This window comes from Asparagus officinalis, unplaced genomic scaffold (genome assembly GCF_001876935.1).
Source record: "Asparagus officinalis unplaced genomic scaffold, Aspof.V1 AsparagusV1_Un146, whole genome shotgun sequence".
NCBI classification, from domain to species: domain Eukaryota; kingdom Viridiplantae; phylum Streptophyta; class Magnoliopsida; order Asparagales; family Asparagaceae; genus Asparagus; species Asparagus officinalis.
In genome coordinates this window covers 10,024-16,807 of record NW_017972412.1, presented here as the reverse complement: position 1 = coordinate 16,807, position 6,784 = coordinate 10,024, and the positions used below count along the sequence as shown (strand labels likewise).

General features: G+C 45.5%; 1 pseudogene; it reads right to left on the bottom strand.

The window, feature by feature from the left end:
- Positions 1–4,624, bottom strand: part of LOC109827332 — a 6,042-nt pseudogene extending 1,418 nt beyond the window's left edge.
- Between the last annotated feature and the right edge of the window lie 2,160 nt (positions 4,625–6,784).

Genomic DNA, 6,784 nt, shown 5'->3' with positions numbered 1-6,784 from the left:
GCCGCCACTGAAGAACAAATCCAGCAGTGCAAGCAACAAACAACAGCGCCGAATTCTGGACGATAACAGATATCCGATCTCCAATTGCGGACCTCACATTGTGAGCATCAAGCGCTAGCCTCGCAGCGATTCGCGCACTCGCATTCTCCTCCTGGTCGAACCATGCAATCTCATTCCGAAGCACTGAAGACAGCATCTTCTCCCTCACTCTCTTCGTCAAGTTCTCCCCGACAGTGTCCCAAAATAGATGCTGCACTGTATTGAACAATAGCGCAGCTGATGAGACTCCGATTAAGAGATAACAGTATTTTCCGATCTCTCTTCGCATGTAGTTATAGTCCTGAGCGTAGTAAACACTTAAGACAGCACTGAGAACATAGGCGAAGAGTGCACTAATCGATCCACAGACCATCGATCCGATGGATCCCATTAAGGCATAACCCCATTCCGGCGAATTCATTTTTGCCAGCCTCCAGAACGAGCTCGCCTGATCCCTGAATGCGAGCTTCTCCATCCTATGATTAGGGTCAAACGACAAGCTAAAATCCGAAGTAGAGAAATCCGATAATCTTCGAGAGTATGGAGAACGACCATAAGATGAGTTACGGGTCATAATTGGGGAACTGATCGATGGCCTAGCGCTCGAAGGGTAGAACTGCTCTTCCGAGCGTTGATCACGCAGTCTTCATGCGCTTGTTTTGCAGGCCGAATGAGCTTCGCTATCATCCGTTATCACCTTTCGCATGAGTCATCGTGCTGCCGAGGGGGGGGGGGGGGGGGGGGGGTGCTCAGAGGACAGAGCCTTGGTGCGCAACGGGCAAGTGTCAGTTTGATGTGGAGAGCGAAGTGGGCCGATGACGAGGGTGGTTCGGCCGATCATGAACCGGTCGAGGGCTTCTTGGACTAGCTTCTCAGATTCAGAGTCGAGGGCACTCGTAGCCTCGTCAAGGAGGAGGATCGCTGGGTTCTTCAGCATCGCCCTTGCGATTGCTATCCTCTGCTTCTGGCCACCAGAGAGCTGAAGCCCTCGCTCGCCGACCTGTGATTGTAACAATGATTAGTCACAACCTCACATGAACAAATATGTTATTACAAGATTAGTTACATTCAGGTACCCAGAAGTATGGTGTAATTACACTAATAACCTGGAATCTGCATATCTACACAGTTAATCTAAAATTACGGAGTGTATCTGCACGGCCAACTCTAAGAAGAGAAAAAAATAAACAGACTTCCGGGTCACTTGTGCGGTTACCGTCAGTGATTTCAGGGTTATCAGAATAGATTCACCCTTGTAATTAGATTATATCTCAGCGTACCTGAATGCAATTAATCCATTAACTTAAGTAGGATTAAAGATTATCCTAGTTGGCTGAATTTAAAGGGTTGACTGATCTCTAATATAAAATTTAGATGAAGTTTCAGTAATGTCAGCGGTATGGTTAAGCTTTCACATGATCCACTTGAGTTTCCTCTGGTGTTTAAAACTAATAATGAGCTTTGATTAGAGAGATCTAATATTTTAAGAGTCGGAGTCAGCGACATAAGAGCTCATAATAAGGAAAGAAGGACCACAGGAGAGAATCAATCCACGTTCCTTCATCTGGAACTATTGGATTTGCTCCAATCAGTGTATTGGAGCATCTTAACTTTATTCTTCTGCAAACAATTCACAGATCTTGGTAATAAATTTGGAGTTTTTCACAACAGGCAAGAATCTTTGGCCTGCCTATGAGCTAGGCGTGCTCAAAAAGACTACAGTAAAACTGTACGTATACCTTGGATTTGAATCCTGTTCACAAATAATTGAGTATTTATTATTAGCTGTACCACTGTGTGTGTTCATTTCTAATTTTAGTACTAAACATTGTTGCATTATTAACTGATAGGAACCCCTGCTCCTCTTTTTCCCCCCTCAATACCAACCACAATCACTAACCGAACAAAAACAGTTAAGATTAAAAATAGCTCCCCGTCCACTGGTGATTTTATCCTAAGTGGCTGTTTGATTGCAAATATCTTGGACGGAAAAGTTGAAAATTTGCTCAATTGCCGGGTCCACAATTAGCTTTCCTAAGTTAGGCTTAGGGGCCGTTTGGATCGGGTATTTTGAAGAGGAAAGGAGGGGGAAAGCTGCCAATTTGGCAAAGACTTAAAAATACTTTCGTTTTGCATTAGTTGGAAAATAATTAATCTTTTGGACCACCAGCTATCCAATGGACGGGATCAACGGGTATAGTTTCCTTTCCATACATCAAAAGTAGGAAACCAAGGCCCATGACATTGGCTGTGTGGATTAGGTGAAGGGCAAAAGGAGAAGCTCACATGAGTGAGGGATGTTTTGCACATATTTGTCCATACAGAAAGAGACTGCTATTTGTAGGTACTGAGCAGTAGCAGATGAAGAGCCAGAGTAAAAGGGGGACCTGTGAGTCATAGCCATCAGGGAGTTTGATGATGAAGGAGTGGGCATTTGCAACTCTGGCTGCCTCCTCAATCTCAACTTGGCTTGCGTCCTCTCTCCCCAGCAGCAGATTCTCTCTGATTGTGGTTGCAAACAAGGCTGGCTCTTGGCTCACCAAGCCTATCTGCTGCCTCAACCACCTCAGCTTCACCGTCTTTATGTCATGCCCATCAACCATCACTTCCCCTTTTAACACAAATCCACAGCAATTTGTTACTAAAAAATAACCACGGTAACTAATTTACTAACTACACTTCGTTGCGTACCGGAGCTGGGGTCATAAAACCTCTCGATGAGAGACACGACCGTGCTCTTTCCGGAGCCACTGCTCCCAACCAGCGCCATTGTCTTCCCCGCGGCGACATTTAGCGAAAAATTGCGCAGTATGGGGATGCCCGGCCTCGACGGATAGGCGAACTCGACGTTTCTCAGCTCGACCTGGCGCCGTGATCGGACCAGTTCCGCCCCCGATTCGCACGCGTGCCGCGTTCAGAATTTACCAGACGTGGTCAACCCGTCGCGTATATTTTTGCGCAGCCGCAACCCTGGCTTTCGCGAACGCCGCCATGACTCGGAGACAGACTGGCCCCAACGCGCTGGCTCGCGTTAAATTAAATAAATTGTTAGGGACAATTTCGACGCGCGCTGCACGAGATTGTATTCTGGGTATCACATTATCCTCGGACGGAGAACATTGTGGCTGATGGCGACACCGTTGTGTGGTGGTCGCGGTACGCAGTAAACCCCGCCGTACGCAAAGGAAGAAGCGGACGCTAGGCAGGTCAGAAGACGGTGAAGTAGGTCCGCCCTCCAAGCCAGCACTTTCGCCGAAGCCGATCCGGTATCCAATTCTCTGGGCGATTCTCAGCGAAGACGAGTACGCCTGAAGAGCTCTGCTCTCTCCGACGAAAGACTGAACCGTCCTAATTTGCGCCAATGCCTAAAAGACAAAACAACACGAGCGTGTAATGCTAAGTAAAATTGAGAAGCGGCACCGAAATTAATTTTTAAGTTCGGGGGGGATTCGATTCGGACTTGCTCTGCTGTGTTGCTGGCCTGAGAGAGAGCGTCCTGGCTCTTGGAAGAAAGCTTGGCCATCGCAGTCGCACGGAGAGTGTGACGAGAGCGAGCTGTCACACTGCCGTGAATCCAACGACGAAGCCCGACACGAATGTTCCCATGTAGTGGATAAAATTCCCCAGCTGGTAACCAAAAAAACAATTCACAACGATCGATCGCATTACCCCCCACCACCTACAAAAGGGGGAGGGGAAAAAAAAAACCCAAGAAACTGATGCTCGGTAAATACCTTCTCACTAACGGCGTCCTGGACGATGACGGCGTCAGCATTGACGGCGTAGACGACGTCGGAGGTTCGAACCTCGGTGTCGAAGTAACAGACGTCTTGGTTCAGGACCGATTGAAGGTACCTTATCCTCATCTTCGTTGTTTGGCGCTCTCCAGTCCACATCCAGCAAGAGATCTCTGTTCCGTTCAAAATTAAACTCAGCGCGTCATTTTCCCCATAAAAAAAAAAATCAGGCAAAAATGGCAAAATTTAATCTCACCGGCCCAAGACGAGGCCCAGATCGCGGCTCCGACGACGAGAAAGTAGAATGCGTACTAAAAGATTCAAAAAAAAAAATCAAATTCAGTAACTTTAACTTTAGCAAGAATCAAAATAGGAACTGATTCGATCTCAGGGCTTTTTTTTTCTTTCTTTCTCTTTTTACCTTAACGACTTCTCGACACATGGTATCAGGATCATCAGCATTAGATCCAAAAGAATCAACAAGATCAGCGAAAAACCTCAGAAACACGGGCAGAGCGCACCCGTGTACAACAGCGCCGACGGTCCCAATCCCCATCAGAACCAAATCCACTCCGTCGGCGAATCGAAAAAGCTCCGCGAACTTCACAGCCTCCGCCGCCGCCTCCGCCTTCCCCGCCGCGGGAGCTCGCTTCTCAGCTCCGCTTCCTTCACCTCCACTTCGATGACCTGCACCCGCTTCCTCTTGCTCTTCTTGCTTCTCGCCGAGCTCGATGACGACGAGATCGGGGTCGGGAGACGACGGCGAGCGAGGCGGCGAGCAAAGGTGGAACCTTTGCATCTCAGGGCGATCCAAGTTCTCGACATTAGATTTGGATTCGTCATTAGACATTTTTTTTCGTGTGAGGCGACCTTTTTCGCGTTAGTCGGGAGAATAATAAATTTGTTTAATGGAGGGGGCAAATGTGTAATTTTGGGAATTAAAATATGAAGAATTATTTTGTTGCGAAATTAGAGCATGGAGATCCTCTAAATATAAAATTTTCTTTTTTCTTTGATGCAAGATCCCTATCAAATCTTGTCCCAAACTATGTGAATGAAAAATGCTATTATAACTCACTTGCCTAGAACAATTATATTGTACATAGCACATATTACTCATCTGAAATATTTATATTTGCTAAGTGGATTTTGCTGTTATGAGAGCAAAATGTTAAAGGCTTGTTCAAACTTTTTGGCTCTATAAAAGACACAACAATTTAGAGTGCATAGCTTATATATTGTAAAGAACATACTGGTTCATGAAGAATTTTCTCTAATAACGATATTATTACAACGATATTACTATTTAGTATTAAATCAATTTTATTATATAATATTAAATGACCCTTTTTAATAAATTATAAAGTATATATATGAAAACATCGATGCTTATAGTTAGTAGTTGGACTTTACAAAATAACTTAACTTTATATTGTAGTTTGCTATTGATAGTACTGTTGGTAATTGTTCGTTGGAAAATTTGTGAAATGAAAATGAAAGAATTGTGTTTGATTTTATTCTCTCTAACTACTTAGAAAAAGAATATTTATAACTCTCTCAATCTCAATTACAATTTGGATTTACTGGTTACAAAAAAGAAGAGAATTGATACAAATCCTCCCATTTGTTTAAGTCTGGGTTCTTCACGGTAGCGATGGAGTGCCTCATTAGAATGCTCGTATCGAATTTGCTCTCCATTGACGATCCGCACGTCTCGTTTCACTGGAACGTGATCTTCTCCTCACAATTTGACGCTATGGAGAACTTTGTAGGCATCGAAAATTGCCTATAGGTCTCCACGAACAGCTCAGTGTTAAGGAACGACAATGAACGTCACCATCTGGTTCACAGGAGTTCGATTGATGTTGGTGAACGCTTGAAGTGAATCGACGAACTACGTGAACTGACAGAATTTCGGGATAACGAAGGCACGGGCTAATCGAGAGCTCCGCGATGTTTACGAAAGGAACAATGCCCTTCGTATCTCGTTCATCCTACAGATAATCCAACCATTGGAGCTGATAGAACTCTTCGTCAGACTTCCAACGCACTTCGAATCACTAAAATCCGAGTTCGGACGAAGAATTTACAGTGGAAGCGGACGAATACACCTCAACGGAGCATCTCGGTCAATGTGAGACACCCCAGGGGTGTCTTGGAATTTTCGAGACACCCCAGGGGTGTCTCAGAATTTCCGAGACACCCCAAGGGTGTGTCGGATTTTCCGAGACACCCCAGGGGTGTCCCAACGCGGATTTGGGTCTTGTAGCCCGTTTTAACCGCTCCGTTATCCATCAAGCCTATAAATACAAGCCTTAGGCCTTATTTTTTCAGATCTGGAATTTTGGAGAATAGGCGAAGCCCTGCCGGAGTGAAGAATGATCGAGCACTTCAACACAAAGAGAGTTCTTCGTCAGATCTACATCATCCGTACCCGATCCTTAGTATTACCCATTTGCGGTGATACTAAGAAGAGCAAATATCTCGCTTTATCCGAGATAGGCGCTTCAAGTTTCTAGATCTCCTCGCGGATCGACGAAGCTCTGGATCAGATCTGATTGCCAGGTAGTCCACGGATATCGACGTCCCCGTCACAGGCCAAAGACCCACGCAAGCAAGAGACGACGAACGGATCTTGTGTTTATTTTCAAGAAAGTTGTAATTTTTATTTATTTGTTGTTTGAATTCATTTGTAACGTTTGAAGTTTTAATAAATCAATGACTAAGGCAACTTTCGACGAAAACAAACTGGCGACCACAGTGAGAGCCAACGGCCTCGCTGCCGAGGCCGTCGTGACGCAACCGGCTTTCAAGATCCGGGTGAACGAAGAGATCGAATACGAGTTCGATCAACAAAAGTTTGAAGAGTACCTCTCTTCCTCCTCCTCCAGATCCGCCTCTCCAAACAGGCGCAGGAAGACTTCATCTTCCAGAAATACTCGCGGGACCTCCGACTCGAAGATCCGAGACCCCCTCGCTGTTGCATCTACTCCCCGCGACGTTCCTAT